The sequence below is a fragment of the Apis cerana genome, linkage group LG13 (assembly GCF_029169275.1).
Source record: "Apis cerana isolate GH-2021 linkage group LG13, AcerK_1.0, whole genome shotgun sequence".
NCBI lineage: Eukaryota > Metazoa > Arthropoda > Insecta > Hymenoptera > Apidae > Apis > Apis cerana.
The window spans coordinates 5,729,280-5,745,971 of NC_083864.1; the positions used below are offsets into that span (position 1 = coordinate 5,729,280).

Sequence of the window (16,692 nt, forward strand, 5' to 3'; positions counted from 1 at the left end):
GGTAACAATTTTATTTCAATTCTATTTCGATTCAATCTATCCGATAGACGATTGCATTTAGCCGGATATGCGGAAAGATCGGTGGAAAATCCAATGGGATATAATTTGTTTAATCATAATTATCAGTGATTACGCAAAGAGGAATTATTTGTAGGATGGATTCGGTAAAAAAATGAAAACAATGACAGGATAGTCCGGGATACAATGAGTAGCGAGCGTATTAATTCGCGCGGATCGCGTGCTCGCGTGTTATTTGCCTCTATTCACGAGCGGGGCCGTGCTATCTCAAAAACATCTATCCATTGTTTGAAAATGTACGGAGCTTCGATTCACGCGCGGTGTGCTTTCGTTTCGAGGAGACATTTCCGGCGTAATATCGAGACGCGATTCGCGAATTCCTGTGAAAACGGTAGCGTGAAAAATGGGAAAAATTGGATTCTTCGTAGCTTTTTTCCAACCTTCCTGCCTGCTTGCAGGGATACGGCAAAAAAAAAAAAAAAAAAAAAGAAAGAAAAAAAAGAAAAAAAAATGTATTCCCATTTTATCTGTGTCTTGTCGCAGAAATAAGCAATTTTTGAGAAATGAATAGGGAAATGGAAATATGTGCGGGGAATATCGGTAGCGTCGTCGGGGATTTACCGTCACTCCGCTTTAATCCAGAAATAATCCGAAACAAATATTTATATTAATTATCCTAATTTCCGCTAACGATGTTGTTTTGCCGAGATCTTGAACTTTCTTCTTTTCTTTTTTTTTTTTTTTTTCTTTTTTTAATTATCATTAATCCGGATAACGAACATTTCTTATCGCTATAACCCAATTAGAGGTCGAGTATTATGTAATAATTAGTCGACTTTTCCCCCTTTCCCGGCCCGTATCTTTACGCAAGAACATAAAAGAGGTGTACTTTATCCGATAGCGTGTGTGCATTGATTGGTTTGTTGACATCGTTGTTGGGAACCCGACGTAATCCTACGTGTCTCCTCTCACGTAGAGATAATGCTTTTGATTCTTGGGCGTGATTAAATACGTAGCTTTATCGTTATAATAAACTCGATTAATAGATCGAGAGCATTATCGAAGCGTTTATCCTTTTCTTTTTTTTTTTCCTATTTATCTCTTTTTGTCCATCTTGAAAAATCTGGAGATTTCGACGTGCTTCTTCTTTCTCTTACGTTTCTTCCCTTTTTCTTTTTCTTTTTCTTTCGTTTTTCTTATCCCCCTTTTTTCGATTCATTTCTTTCCCTAAGGATATCCTCTTTAATAACAACGTGAAAGTGAAGTGAAAAATCGAACGAAAGGAAACAAAGTAAAAAAAAAAAAGAATTAAAGAGGAGAAAAAGGGAAAAAGAATAGAACGGAGAGAGGAAGGGGGAGGGAGGAAAGGAATCGGCGGTGAAATTAATTATCAGAGTAGTCGCGATAGTGGTTTATCAATTTTAATTACCTCTGGCTTAACGAACTCTTAATTAGAAACGGAGACTCATAATTAACATCTACGAGGAGCAATTTATTTTTATCGCTAGATAACAATTGGGCGAGTGTAAGAATAGCTGTGATACGGATTTACGAGTGAACGAGCCGTTGCAAGTTTTCTAAATATACATAGTTACACGATAAAGAGTGTACACGATAGCGAAGCGTTGACTTCGAAAGAGTAGTTTCTCCTCGTAGCTTCTTTCCGCTATCTTCCTCCTCTTCCCCTTTCTCCTCCACCGCTCTCTTTCTCGCTCTCTAATATTTCCCGGCCGCATTAGCATTTTGAGTGGCCGGCTGACATAAATTTATTCTTAGGTTTCCATTAAGTCTGGCGGACAGTTATCCCAAACAGTTTCCCCGGCCCTTCCGCTTCCACGTTTATATCACGTTCATTTCACGTTCCGGAAAATAAAGCCACTCCGGCGATATACCTGTGAATCCTTCCCAACTGTTTCCGTTCTGATATACTATCGATTTTCTATCGTGATTAAAAAATTTTTATTGAAATTAAAGATTTCGGAAAAACGAGACGAGGAGTAAACAATGATACAATCAATTTTCCAAGTATAAATAATTTCGAAATGGATCTGTTTTTCGCGTTTTCTACGTTTCACGAATCGATTATCGCGCGAATTTCCTTGACCTGTTTCCTTAACCCTTTAAATATCTAGCGATTTCTTATTATTCGAGCAAAAACAAGATCAAAATAAAATTCTCAGCTTATCGGAGCAAGATAATTCATTTTCGATTCGTAAAGACTAAAACATGTTATCGTGCATGTTTTTGCAGATACCTACGGTTGATAGAAACAATCAAATCATCGATAGTTAAAGAAGCGTATTGATGGATATGAAAATATCAGGAGTTACCGTTTGGTGGTAAGGTTAAGGGTTGATTTGACTCGCAGAGAGCGCGTCACCTTCCTTATCGACGGAATTCAACTCAATGTTTCGACGATGCGAGAAACTTGCGCTTGTTCGCAACCAGATGTCAGTCTCTCCTTAACCAAGTGATACAATGGATAAAGGTTTGATTTAAATTCATCTTTTCAGAGAATAGAAAAGATAATATTCTTCGATATATATATATATATATATATGTATGTATATTCTCATCAATTGATCGATCTTATTTCATTCGCTTTCGATATACTTTTCTTTTTAATATTTTTATGCTTACAAGCCAAAATTACGTTAAAAAAGATTGACCAATTGAAAAGATTGTGAAAATCATTATAGTATACGTCATAGATTTCTTTGGCATCGTTTCATCGAAAGGTACGACAAAGGAGAGCCGAACACAGGTAGCCTGGAATGTAATCGCCTTAAACGATATTCCCGGATTTCGTGCCAGAAACGTGCAGACGTTCTATAATAGATATTTGCCATACGTAATGATAATCCCATAATGCAAGGATTCCTATTCTGAACAGAACACCACAAATGTCAAATTTCTTCCGCTTGACGTGCGTCGAAATCATATTTCTTATTCGCTTCCTCACCGACCCTAGGTATATTGCACGGTCTCTGACGCAAGAACGGGCTGGAATGTGTATCGAAGCGGAAAAAAAATTTATACATACATATATATATATATATATATATATATATATATATACACACGATATCTCGATCGATGATGGTTTTCATACTTTTACACGGCAGAGCGGATCGAACAAGACTTGTTGAAATCTCTGCAAATAAGAACCAATCGGTGGATGGAAATTTCACGATGGTTTAAGTTACGTATCGTACAAATGAACCTATGTATAAGAATGAATTTTACAAAGCGGCGATACGTGATTAAAATGTACACACTTTTTACAGACATCTCGAGCCAGCTACGCCAACTCAAGAATACATAGTGTAACCGTGATTAAAGTACGAAGATTAGCCATGAAACGACCACGAAAGGACACGGGAGACAGGTGACACTTGAAACCCAAATTAATTGCAACTCTGAGGGAGTGTCACAATAAATAGACGGTGATACAATGAAACTGTTTTTCAGGAGGGAAAATCGTCAAAGATATTTACATATTTACAAAGAAAGTGAAGTAGAGTGGAAGCCATAAGGATGAGCAAGCCGACCGGTGAGGGAATAAGTGAATGAGAGAAAGAGAGAGAAAGAGAGAGGGGGGCGGAGGAGGAGGGGGAGAACAGTTTCAATTTGCATGATGGCCGTGTGGCTTCGCCAGGATAACTGTAATCTCTCTCGACGTCACGAGAGAAGAGTAAATTTTATCGCAGCCATCCCGGAATCGCAGTCAGACGGAAAGACAGCCGGGGATCGGAGGTCCTGGAAGGCTTTTGCCAAAGGGGCAAAAGCTCAACCTTTCATATCCATGTTTGCACTGGGCGAAAGCAGCCAGGAGGTACGGAGAGGCCAGAGTCCGCAAGGACGGAAGTAAGTATACATTCGGCCTTTACCTCTCTCTCTCTGTATCAACCTACAGACCTGCCGACCTGTCTGCCTACCAACCTTTTCAAGGCGTAATTAAATGGCGGCGTGCTGCTGCGCGACCTTTTCGCGAGTATGCCCTAGGTTGTCTGCGTGTAAACGTGCAATGGAAATCGTGGCACACCGACGGGGGCTGGGAAAAGTGCGTTTAATTCCATTTGAATCGCACTGTGCACCAAGAGAGGGAGAGAGAGAGAGAGAGTGGTGTCGAGCCGTGTGATTTCCCGTTCACTGGAGAATCGACAGACATGTAAGATCTCGTTCAGCCTCTTTCTTTTCTACAGAGTTGGCTACGGTGACAACTCGGTGTCAAACTCGTTGAGACGGAGCGTCGCTCGAGATTAAACCGACGATGCCATCGTCACACCTGTTTGCTGCGAAATTCTTCATTGTTTCACACGGTTCTTGATACCTAAGCGAGATACTGTACCCATCCCTTTGCCACGATACGATGGGTTCTGCATTGATTCGACGAGTTCCGTTCAAACGATGACGATTATTATTTCGTTTCGGGATGAGGCCAGGCAAAGGCGATGCACTCCCATTGGAATAGAATCAGTTTTTCCCGTTGGACGGTTTCCAGAGCTTTGACGAAATTCGATTTTAACTCCGACTCTGGATCACACTTATCTAGAAGCAAAATATGAATTTCTTTGATTCCTCACGGAAGAATAAATCGTTCGGTTGGCGCGAATAAAAATAGTGACGAAAGAATCTTTCGTTCTTTCTTTCAACGGTGATTTCGACGAAACGGAAGACGAAGAAAAGGGGGAGGGGCGAAAGGAATAAGAGAAAAGAATTCTCTTTTCATTTCTCCGCTTGCCCCCTCCTGTCCTCACCTCCGGAAGCAAAAACCGATACGGACCCCCACGAGGAGAACTCGAAACATTAAAGAAAGCGCACGGTTGTTAATGCAAAAATGCAAAGGTATACAATATGACGGGGTCATTATTTGAAAAGTACAGTTGAGCTTCGACCAGGCCGGGGAAGTTGTTTGAGTAATAAAGAGCGAAAGGTTCGCAGGGGCTGTGAGGACCTCGACATCGCAGCCGTGCCTTTGATCAATTTACCGGCGTTTCCCCCGACTAAACGCGCGCTGATCTCCCATGAATATGGAGAATCCGTCAGCAGAGGTTACACCGAGGTACCACCGACTACCGTCATCTAATTGTCGTCTTTTAAGCCTTCGAGGTGCGACGTCGCGCTGCCTCGAAATTCCTCCAAGAACGAATCATCCTCGATATCAATCGGTCTCACCCCTTCCCTTCCCCCTATCGATCTAAACATGGATCAATTTCCAATCCGAACCGAACTTCGTCGTTTTATATTAAACTTCTTTTCACTTTTTTTACAATTCAGAAGAGAGAAAGAAGATCCGATCTATCTTTCACGTGGTGGTACGATGAAAAATACGAATTTCTTTCTTTTTTTTTTTTTTTAACGGAATCAAAGGATGAGATATGCATATGTTCCAGTTAAATAATGGATCTTTTTTTACATACGCTATTGTATCCATTATTCGCAGCAAAGGACGCCGTTTTGGTCCAGTGACTCGGATACGAAGAAATCCTCCCCCTAACGAGACAATGAATTCGTTTGATAAACAGGAACCGAAAAAAAGAACGCAACGTATCCGTTTCTCTTTCTCTCTCTTTCTCTCTACGTGTTTACGTGTGTTGCGCGCAAAGGGGTGGAGGGAGGAGGAACAAGGGGGGAGGGGGAGCGAATACGAAAAAACAATCGCACAGGCGTCATTCCTTTACCAACCGATGACTGCGAGCACCAGAGCATGCACGGTTAAGAGTACCTTCGACTCTCTGAAGCGTTCTCCAAGTGGATAAAATAACAGTGGGGCGTGCGTGCGCGGGGGTGGTAGTTCTGGAGGCCGGCATAGATCAAAGCTAAGCTGCGGGGGTGACCGACGACCTACCGACGAGAGAATACCGACTCGCGACTCCATTTCTCTCTCTCGATCTCGATCTCGATCTCTCTCCCTTCCTCTCCCCCATTCCTCTACCTTTATTTCGTCGAGCCTCGTCCTTATTCGTCCCGTGCATTCGCTTGCACTCCAACTCGTTCAAGTGGCATCGGCTCTCGAGAATCGAGAAAGGAATAAAGAACGGTCGCGGCCTCATGCGTAAAACGATGCCACTGCAAACAATCCCCCTCCGATTTGTTTAGGTATAACAATCTGTCTCACCCCATCGGGAAGACCCTCTTCTTCTTCTTCTTCTTCTTCTTCCTCTTCCTCCTACTCCTTCTCCTGATACTCCTCGTTTCGTCTTCTTTTCAATTTACATGCACTTGCAGAGCCCTGCCAATCGACCGACTGACCAAACGACTTTGAACTTTTATTTTTCGAGCATCTCGTTTCTTTCTTTTTTTTTTTTTCTTTTTTTTTGGACGGAATTTAATTATCCGTTCTTCTCTCCTTCCTTTTCCGCTCTTCCAGATTTCCGCCGAATCGAAGCGATCGAGGAGGATTGAACAGGTTGAGGAGGGACGGAATGAAAAATCGGTTGTCGTAGGACAAGGGAATATTCTCGTTTTTCCTTCTCTTCGGGTGCGTCTACGATTATCACCGCTATATAGCGGTAGATTTCTCGTGACACGTTGAATCGAGGGATCCCCCACGACTGATTAGCTGTTATCGCAATAATAGGTGACGTGACGTGTATGCGGAAGTCTCCCTCTCGGGAAGAGGGGAGAGGAAGAGGGGGTTGAAGTCCATTGTCTTTCGATCGGGCGTCCTTTTCTAATTCGCCGCCTGCCAATTCCTCCTGGTACAGAGGCACCCGAGACTCCGTACTCGATCGGATCTCTCCATGAAAAATCGAAAAAAAGCCTTGGGCATGTCTCCGTTGCGTCGATCGATCAACGGGATTTTCGCTCGTCGAAAGAAAGAAAGAAAGAAAGAAAGAAAGGGAGGAAGGAGGGAGGAAGGCGAAAAGGAGAGAAAGGAAGAAAGGAGGGAGAAACGGAAACGCGGTTCTCGTACTCGCGTCAATCTCGCGTCCCGTAGTTTCGTGATATAAAACGGAAACTCTTCAAAGGGAACTCGATTGTCCCTCTTGGCTGACAATTTATCTAATTGCTATCGTTTTCTATGCGCAGACGGTTTACTTTTGTTTCCGTGGTCCGTCAGTCTTTCATCTCTCTTATGTTCGCGGAGGGTGTTACCAAGTGGAAGAACTCTTGGTGCGGGGTTGAAGTGTCAGGATCGGTAAAACAATAAACCGCCGCTATTACTTTTGCCGGATAATCAGCCAATCACGGAATCGGCGTCGTTCGTGATCCTCTTAAGGGCGGCTTTTCGAGAGCGAGCGAAGCTCGTTATCGCGTCTTAATCCGGGCAAATCCTTTCAACTTTCAGCCGTGTCTACGCTTTTCCAACCTAACTAAAGGATTCTTCTGTAAGCATGCCATCTCTCTCTCTCTCTCTCTCTCTCTCTCTCTCTCTCTCTCTCTCTCTCTGTCCTGTTTCCCTTCCCATCGCTCTCCTTCCTCCCTCGAGAATTTCATCCGGTGTCTCTGTTTCCTTGCTCCACCCTGGATCCCTCCCTCAGACTTCTCTCCACCGTTCTTTATCTTCCCCGGGCAGCAGCTCGTCGCGCGATTATTCCGTTTCCGTTCGCGGCGAGCAACTTGGCCGGGTTGCATTAACGAGTGTCATGGAAATTAGTGGAGTAAGGTAAACGCGGAAATTAAAGCGTTTGCGCGTCAAAGAATCAGCGGGAGGAGGAAAATAGAGGATAAACGCGTCGATTTGATTTAATCGAAATAAAATAAAAAAATAGGAAAATAAAAAAATGGCGACTGATCACTTCGTTCGCTAATTTAACAGAAAAAGAAACGAAGGGATAATGTTCGAAGAATGGAGAGAATATTTTTTAATATACAATATCTCGATCGACGAGAGAGAGAGAAGAGAAGGATTTTTCTGGAAACGGAGCACAGTTTGCGCGTGTTCTTTTCTTTCGCGGATGAAAACCATCGCTCGGCCAACAAGAGGTTAAAATGGAGGCTGTGATGCGAACAAACCTTAGGCGTGGAAGAGGGTCCGGAATAGCAGAGGCAACAGCAGTGCCAGAGGCCGGTTCAGGGGTTGGGTGTGAAGAAGGAACGCTAAGGGATAGGAACGGATGGAGAATGGATATGGGGGGATGAAACACGGGGTTGGCTAGATAGATGGGCTGGTGGATGGTTGGCTGCTTAGCCAGTAGGTTCCTCATTACCGAGAACGCTCTATTCACACCTTCTCTAGAACTTTAGGGATGTATACGAACCACGCCTGATTTTTCTTCTCTCGCGTTTCACGTTTTCTTCTTCTTTTTTTCTTTTTCAATTTTTTTTATTATAATTTGATGATTTCATGTGTAATAATACAAATGTTTTTATTTTTTTTAATTTCACGTAATTGAGCAGTCGGATTATATATATATACAGTGAAGGTTTAATTTTATTTATTTTATTCGAATGGAAAGAGTTCATAAATACATTTGCCAGTAAAAAAACGTTCGATATTAAGCTTTAAACAATCATGTTTGAATCATAGTTAACAGTTTCTCATCCAATTCGGATCAACTGTACCATTTCACATAATATTTCTCCCTCTCTCCCTCCTTCTCTCTCTCTCTCTCTCTCTCTCTCTATCGAAGAGCTAATTCACCTCATGTTTCAGACATACGTCAACGGTGATATAATACACGGATAAGAGAAAACCGGAAACTTAAGAGGATAATATCGAGCGCGAACAGTTTCCAAGCTAACCGATATGTACCGTCCCAAGTTCGCCTCGTTAATCGTTAAGTAGTTAAGTCGAAGATTAAACAGAACGTAAGAACGAAGCTGAGGCCGTTTTACCTCGTTGTTCTGTCGGGCTATGATCATCTAATCTTCAATTGAATTTGAAGTGGTATGTAAATCGTTGTTCTCTCTATACCCCATTTCTCTCGCGCCTGCCAACCGAATTGGGAAGGGTGGAACGTACGTGGACCGTCGATCTACGGTCATCTGAACGAAAAGAAGGGTCCGAAGTAACCAGATGAGCGTAAAACCGTGTGTGCCTGGCGGGGGAGGAAGAAGGGGGGTAAACATTGACATATGTCCGCGTTAAATCTAACCGCGAGACTCGAATCGAAACTCTCCCACGCAAACAACTTCTCTCCCCTTTAAATTACCTGATACTCTTTTGTCGAAAATCCTTAGTTGGACGTTTAACGGCGAATTCACGTTGGAATCTTTCCTATCTTCGTGTTGCCTCGCCTTCGTAATTTTTTTCTTCTCCGTGAAAACGAAAAAAATGGTGGAAAAAGCAAAAATTGTTTATGGGGGAGAAATGGTTCGAGATTCGATTCGTATCGTTGCGAAAGTATTCGATTTCCTTTCCAAGAAAGAATCCAGAGATCAAGTAGGATGGATACGCAGAGCTCAAACACGAGCGCGCAGCAGTTTAGGCAAACGGTATTTGTATCGTGGTATACAGCCCTCACAAAAGTTTGTGAAAAACGTAAACGGGGTCAGGAGGATCGCTTTTATGCTCTAATACCACAATGCTTGTATACCAGAGCGTCATGAAAATGGGGTCGTTCGACGTAAGTATATTTGCTTTTAATACCTGGCCAAAGCCAAAGTATTAGCAGTATTAGGGAGATAATCCGCGTGTCCTTTCACCATCATCAAATCTGCTTGTTGTTGTTGTTGTTGTCGTCGTCTACTATTAGGTTTAGTTAGTATCGCTGCTTTTGAAGATTGTAAAAAGGGTTGCGATACCGAAACGAGCGAAATCGTTCAACGAACATCGTATTAGCTGTTGAAATCGATGAACCAAGATATCCTTTCCAGAATTTTAAGAGTCTTTTCGTCGTGCCGACTCTTACAATCGTATATTCAATCTCGGTAACGAGAAGGATTACGATCTCAAAGAAACTTTCCAAGAAGAATCAACGATAATCCTTTATTAATCAACCCTCGAGACAGAGAGGGAGAATAAATCTAATCTCCGCGTATATTTTATTAATTTCTCTCGTACGTACGTTCAAGAGGATATTAATTCTCCATTACTGTCCTCTTTTACATCCCCAATATTAAATCTCTCGTAAAATCTCCCTCTCGTACACGTGCAACAATCTTCCAACATTCTACGTTCTTAATAATCGTTGAATATCTGAACTGTATTACACACCGATACCGATAACACGAGAGCAGTCTCCAAATTTTTCGTCCAGACGAAAAAGAAACACGTCGCGTTGGAAAAATGCGTTCGGCGAAACACATTGTGGTACATTATCCGATTAATTGCATCGGTCTCGCGATAAAACCGGGGATCGACACTTATCGGCGAGGAAGCTCGAGGGACGAGGAAGCATGAAACTGGAGCAGACGTTTAGAACCGCGTGTTTGGAAAGGCTGTCGGCCCTTGTCATCGTCATTGAGGATCCGTAGGGATTCTCTCCCCCTCCGGTAGCTGCGGGCATCACGGGAGCGTTAGGTCGGCGAGGACTCTTACATGGAGATTTCACGAGCTTCACCGCCGTTCCACCCGGATACACGTGTATCGCATCGTGTGTATGCGCGTGTGTACACGCATGTGTCGGAGGAACCGAATCATCGGCCTATAACCTTTATCTCCGGTAGCGGGCACGTTAAGGCCGGCTTAACTATTTATAGACCGTCCTTACGCCCCATTGGCGTGCAGCTACTACGAATTTTTCCGGCGGTGTTCTTTCAATGGGAATGTTACCTTCTAGAGGATTGGCTCCCTTGATGCGCCCTTGAAAAAAGAAAAAAAAAGTATGTCTTTTTTTTTTCTTTTTCTTTTTCTTTTTGGCGAAAAGAGATCGCGAAAAATCGGAAAGAGATTAAATTATAAGCGATTGAATAAGAAGCGAAACGGAGGAACGAAAAACGTGTTCGATACGGTTAGAAGGGTTGGTTTGGTAGTAGCTCGAATCGCGCGTATTTTTTTTTTTTCTTGTTACAAATCCAGTTGAAAAATTTGTATTGTTCCGATCGCGATAATTTTGGTCGGGCTCGCTCTCTTTGATTCGAGATTCGACATTCGGTATCGAGTGTTTTCATCGAGATCCAGAATTTATTTTCCAAATTTCTGAATTGCGAGATCGCAGAAGAGTCTGTGACAAAGACCAATTGCTGCGTCGGCGGTACGCATGAAACGATGGTGGATACCTGTCACGCCAGGAGATCGCGTTCTATTTATTTTCATAGAGCCCTCTCTCTTCCTCGCCCGTTCCCGCTCTCGATATTTTTTTTTCAAATTTCAAGCGCTCGTGTCACTCAACCGCAGTTTTCCGCACTCTTTAACACCGAACAATCGTCCTGTCACGGCAATACCGCCGCGGCGGAATTAATCGAGATTGAAAAAGTTTGATCTCGCTTTGACGTATAGCGGATCGTTCTTGGAACGACGTAATATTGATTTTTAATGGCGAAGAAGTGGGTCATCCTCCTCCTTCGCCAAAATTGTCCGTCTCTGAATCGAGAAAGAGGTAGTAGCGAGGGAGTAATAAAATTTTATTTTATTTTCCTTTTTTTTTTCTTTCTTTCTTTTTTCCAATATCTCCGATTTTTAATATCGAAACGATTGTATATGCCGTGGATGGAGGATGGACACGGAAGAAATGATTGGAAAGCGATCTTACGAATCGTTACGTACGAAAGGCCGAGGGTCTTTTCATGCTTCCCATTAGATTGCCCATTTGAACCCTGGCGATAATATAGATACAAAATCTTGGGTACAGGCTCAAGAGGCCGTGCACTTGCGCATCTCCGGAGCATCATAATGCGTGCATTGTGTGTTATTTTTATAGGCTAGATACATATGGACGGATACACGAAGGAACATACTTAAACGGGCGTCCCATCGAAGGGTGAGGTTGGCCTGGGACAACATTTGGTACACACACGAGCACTTTTTTGTGCAGACAGCTTGCCACTTTGCTTCTAAATCGGGGCTAACTCATTGTCCATCCGGTTTGCAGATCGTTCAATAGCCGTTCTATGGTCGAACCTGCACCCTCTCGTCGTTATTTTCATCGTTATTTGGTAAAAAGTTTAAATTATACATTTATTCGCTTTTCCCTCGAGATAAAATATACGGATTCTTCTTTTTTACGCAAGCAATTTAATCCGGAATATTACCAAGATTCTGGATTAAATTTGCAAGTGGAAAGATTTTCGAGGAACGCATGGCTGAGATCGGTAAGTGGTAAAAAGGAGGAGAGGAAAGAAACGAGGGTGAAAGTCGCGTAGCCGAGATACAGAAGTTTGGGATTGAGAAAACGGTGGCTCCCTCCTTCACGCATTGCCACGCACAGCGGACACGTACACGCGCAGGCACAGAGACGGGGCAGGGGTGTGGCGAAGCATCCCTCTAGAATTGGCGAGATTTCAGTGTCTGCTCGAAATCCACCCCTTCTGTTCTCTCGCGTTCCTCCTGCTGGTTTCTGCCCTTCCTCCTCCTCCTCCTCCTCCTCCTCCTGTTGGCGCTGCTCTGCCTCCTCTCTTCACCCAACGAAATCCCCGTCGGGCGTGTCATGCACGTTGTATTGTTGTATTGTCGGGTGCAATCTCGCTAAGCGTTTCACAGGGACACAGAAATCCCTGGTGCGCGTTAACCTGTCCACCCACGTCATGCACATCCCGCACAACACCGCAGAGGCGTGCACACATATCGCGACACGCGCTTCGACTGCTTGATTTCAAGAATCTGGTCCACCCTCCACCCAGAAAGACCTTTTTGTTCTTTTGCGTGCACCCGCAATCGGCACGAACCGCGACGTCGCTTACATTTCCTTTTTTTTTTTTTTAACTCCCCCTTTCTTTTATCCTCTTTTCCTCTTTTCTTTCCTTTCTTTTTTTTTTCTTTTTTACGGTCGATTGTTTCTCTGGTTCATCGACGCTGATCGATGCTGGCTTCTCTGATGCTCCTCCGTCCTAACCCCGTCCTTTCCCTTCATTCGCTCGCTTTCTCGGTTCTTTTTTTTTTCAATTCCTCATTTCTATTTCATTTTTTTAAACGCTAATCTCTCTACCAATCCTCTGTAAAAAGAAAAATTATTTTCTCTCTCTCACAGAACAGACGTTGTGCAGAAAATTGTGCGTGGAAAGTGTTTTCTTCCGAGCAAGGGAGGTAACAAGAGGGTTAAAACACGAACACGACGGGCCATTGGATTATACAAAACGGGGGGGACGGGGAAGCCACGGTTTAACTCTTAACGTGTCAATCGCAGGAGGCATTAAATACCGATCGACGATCTTTGCTCGTTTCAGCTCCCCTCCCCCGGTTAATCCCACGCCGGCTCCCCTGAATTCATCCCCCCTCGCTTGTTATTAAATTAAATTGGACCCTAAAATTGCCGCGCTCTTCCGCGTGACAAAGAGATCGTGGCCGCTCTCCACTCATTTTTCGTATCATTGATTTATCCCGGCAAATAAGCACCTGTTATTTCGATTGGACAACAGCCATCGATAAGCCTGTATATATATATATATATCCTCTATTCCTCCACCACGGATCTCTATTCCGTCCACGATTCGTTCGATTAATTGAAATAGTACCGTCGCTCGCTACGAGTCGTCAGTTTTTCCCCCGCTTTTTACACCGTTTCCGTCCATCAAATTCGCGGACACGGAGAATTTCACCGATTCCCGGGTTATGACAACGATAATAACGATAATAACGATATACTATATGTATCCGCGAGAGAAAGAAGGGAAACGTGCAAAGAACTGTTTCTTTCCTTTTCTTTTTCTTTTTTTCCTTCTTTTCACGCGAAACATTTTCACGGCTTTTTTCACCGGTAATCCAGTAGCGCACGGACTGGAGGCAAAAAAAAGGAAAAAAAAGGGAGGGGGTTCAAAACGTTCATTGAAAATGTTGAATGAACTCACCTTCGAGGGAGGATAGAAACGTAAACGAGCCGCACTAAACAGATAATCGTTAATCTATTAGATTATTATGGGAATTAGTGAAATGAACCGTGGCCCAATTTATTGGTCATAATCTCGGCTACGCCTCCCATTGTCGTTGGTGCGCGTTGTTGTTGCGATTGCCGTCGACGGTCGGGGGCCTTTAATCTGCCTTGGCCTAGACTTGGCGAAGTCTACTGCCGAAAGATGTCGGTTCTCTTTAGCGTCAAACTGGCCTGGAACTGGAGAAGAAGCTGGTGGCGATCGTTTCCCAGCTTTGCCGCTTTTCAACGGTGTACACGTCAGATCTCGCCATTGATACACCCACCACGACATCGAGAATGCCTGGTTGCTTTAATTGACGTTGAAACCTCGGGGATTTTTAAACGACAATGCCAGGCTTTACTCCTTTCCTTCCCTTCTCTCTAAATCTCTTTCGATTTGTAAAAGAAATTTTTTCCCCGTATTCTCATCGACCAAACTTAACTCCAAACTTGCACGATCCGTTCGATTTCTTGTTGTTGCGTTTCGAAGAATTGCGGGGAAAGAGATCTCATTGAGATGATATCGCCGAGATTCGACAAACTTTACGAAACTCCTTGCGATTAAAATTTATTCCTCTTCGTCTTCGTGCGAGTACGAGGAAAAAGTACGAGGTAAAAGTTGAAGTCGGATGAGGAAGAAGTTTTTCGAAAGTTTGGTGAGATAAAAAAGATTTAGAAAATTGTGTAGTTGTGCAAAGATTGTGCTCGAATTTTGAGGGGGGAAGAAGGGGAAAGAGAGGGGAACGAGAAGAAAGAGAAAAACGAGAGTCAAACAGAAGAGATTGGTTCGGTTGGAGCTTCGTAGGAGCTTCCGTTTCCTGAATCGGTGTCCGGTCCATTGAAGATTTTCAGGATGTTCGCTCGAGCTGGAGGCAGGTACGAAGCCGGCGCAGACACAATGGTGGCTGTTACCGCGCTCCCGTGGCGTCTCAATGGGTCCTTATTATCGCCACTGTCGAAACAAGTTTCAGAAACACATTCGTTCGTCATTCATTCGTGTGTCGGCCCGGAACGCGCCGCCTCCGCCTCCTGTTGAAAGCGGAAAGAACGAAAAGGATGAAACAAGCGTACCTCGTAAATACGTAATCTCCGTATGCCGGCGCAATAATTGAATCGTGCACCGGCCAATTCCGGCTTGGACTCGAGGATAATAATAGAGGATAACAGTCTGGCCTGCCAATTTCTCTTTTCTCTTTTTTCTCCCTTTTTTAGAAAAAAATTTATCCCGAAACACACGTTCGCGAAGCTTCGTGTGAATTTAAAAAAAAGAAAGAGAAAATACGAAAACGTTGAAATTAACGTTTTCCAAATCAAATCGATTAAATTAAATCAAATCGATATCTTACATCGACTATCTTAATATAATTTCCATTAAACGGAAAAAATGGCAAAGAATAACGTAATGATTAACGTAGATGAAGAACGAGTTCCCATCGAATCAACGTCATCGATTAATTACCACGTTGTCCTCGCTTCATCCTCTCGCCTCGACGGCTTGTCTCTCCTCCAACCGATGTCGTCGGTTGGTTCACCCGGCTATTTCCGGTTCGATGACCTTACCGCGTCGGCGGTCGGTCCGCGGCTCGCCTCGCAAAGGGGTAGCTGGTTAATTATCCAACGAAAGTGGACTAAAGAGAGAGGGATGGCGGGTCGTATTCAGTAGCGATCAGAAGAGAAGCGCAGCGAAAGCGAGAGCGAGGGAAAAAGTGGAGAAGGGGGGAAGAGTGGGAGAAAAGGGTGACAGAGAGAGAGAGAAGGAGACAAAGGGGAGGAGAGAAAAAGATTCGCCTCATAAACACTTGAAGTGTGACACGGTGGTGTTGAGTGCACACATCAAAGCACCGGTGCAAGGGGCGTAATCTCGCGCCAACTCGTAGGCAAGTTTGGCTGCTCTCGAAGGCTGCTAGGCCGAACGAGAAAGGAAGATGGACAGAGAACCGGTTACGGGCGAGACGAAGATGGAACGATTGTTTGTCGCTTTGTTTGATTTTGCATTCACGGAGATAGCTTTCACTTACGCACCACGGGCCAAGATTAAACAGATTCGAAAATGTCTCCGGCACCCTCGGCGGCGACCTCGTCGGTCCAACCCTTTTCCAACCTCGACGACCGTCTTTCCGACCCTCTCTCACCTTGGATATGCGTGACTCGTTGCGTCGATCGTACACTGTGATTATACCCTTTTCCCTCCCCCCCTCCCTCTCCCCCGCCCGCTCTAATTTGACCCACATTCGTTTAATTAAATCGTGCTAACCAGTCGCATGACACGCGACGATTAACCCTCGCCTCGAGGTGTGAAACAGTTTTCCCCAGCAAGGAAAATTGTACGGTTTATTTCCATTTTTCACGACATCCCGTTTGTTCGATTTTTACCACTTTATTTTATAGAGGTAATTTATAGACAAGTTTGATAGTTTATTACTCTTGTCTCGTCGTTGATTGGTGGTCGTGTTCCAACGAATACGAACAATTAATCTTAAGGAAGGGTAGCAAACGGAAACAAGTCCAATCGTCGATGACACGATATCACGTTCTATCTTGAGAATTAATTCGTTCTGTGGGATCTCTCGTTCGATCGAAGAATCAATTATGAATCGTTTTCTCTTTTTTTTTTTTGGGGTCTGCATCCCATTCCTTTCTCATTTCGAGCGAAGATATACGTGATAACGAGAAAGATAGGATGTTGGAAGGAACGAAGAGGAATGGCAAAGGATAGAGAGCGATGGAGTAGCAGCGGGAAGTAGCAGGACGGGGGGGAGGGTCGGGCGAATCGATGGCA

General features: G+C 43.8%; 1 long non-coding RNA gene across 3 annotated transcripts; it reads left to right on the forward strand.

Annotated features, from left to right (window-relative positions):
• Nucleotides 1-559: 559 nt before the first annotated feature.
• Nucleotides 560-12,301, forward strand: LOC108000200 (uncharacterized). Of its 3 annotated transcripts, none has more exons than XR_009832385.1 (4): nt 560-2,506; nt 3,144-3,406; nt 3,490-3,885; nt 8,621-12,301. It is a non-coding gene; the product is annotated as an uncharacterized LOC108000200 (long non-coding RNA). The 3 variants fall into 3 exon arrangements; XR_009832386.1 differs by lacking the exon at nt 8,621-12,301 and adding an exon at nt 4,224-6,775; XR_009832383.1 differs by lacking the exon at nt 8,621-12,301 and having other exon boundaries at nt 3,490-8,384.
• The last annotated feature ends 4,391 nt before the right edge of the window (nt 12,302-16,692 follow it).